Genomic DNA, 976 nt, shown 5'->3' with positions numbered 1-976 from the left:
GATTTTTTCAATAATTATTGATTTTCTGAAATTGTTGAAAATTCAAACAGCTGATTACTGAAATAACTTTTTTCAAAAAATATTACAATTATTAGTAACCAGAATAACAAAAGAGTGCGCCAAGGAGACAGTCCTGTACACAACTTCATGCAGATCCTCACCCAGAACAGTCACTGCTGCAGCTGAACACTTTTTACGTTAACAGGTAAAGTGCCAAAGAGATATTTGGGAGTTGGGGGGGGGGAAGGGGAGGGACGACGACTTCTCTGGAAAACAGTATTAAATTTCATATAATCATACAGTAAATTTTCAGGAATCCTTTTTCATTAGACAAAATAACTCCATCTTCCTTGGTTCTCTGGGGAAGGTAGTTGAGTCTTTGCCAATCCACCCTGTGGGGCAGCCTCAAACTCAAGACAGGATCTCGATTTTAAGCATTTGTCCCCCACCGCAGACCCTTAAGAGGGTGAACCTGGGCACTAAAAGGGCGTGTGTGAAGCCTCCAGCCCCTCAGCAGCACTGCCTACCTCACCCTGCCTCAGGCTTTGAGCTGGGGCGCCTCAGGGCTGGCACTCAGCACGGGCCTTGTCCGAACGCCTCAGCCCACAGCCTAGCTCTCCAGAGGGGACAAGGGACCTCGCCCCGCAGGTCTGGACTCCCGGGGAAAAACATAACCCTGGCGCACCGCAAGGAGAGTAAACACTCCGCGAGGAGCAGCCCGGACGAGGAGCTACCCCAACGCCTTGCAGTGAGCAGCTGAGAGGAAGCCGCCCTGTGAATAACATGGCGTCGGCCAAGGCAAGGGCGGGAACTTTAGCCCCGCCCCCGTCCTGGCCCCGCCTCCTTCGGCCGTTCCCCTAGCAACGCCTCGGGCAGTGATCGCCCCCGCCCTACCTCGCTGCGCGGGCTGGGAGAGGAGAAGGAGGGGGCGGGACTTCCGGGCCGGCTCGCCCTCCTCGGAAATGACATCAGAGTG

The sequence above is a fragment of the Vanellus vanellus genome, assembly GCF_965231255.1.
Source record: "Vanellus vanellus genome assembly, chromosome: 2".
NCBI lineage: Eukaryota > Metazoa > Chordata > Aves > Charadriiformes > Charadriidae > Vanellus > Vanellus vanellus.
The sequence above is the reverse complement of the archived record's forward strand: the minus strand, read 5'-3'. Positions refer to the sequence as shown.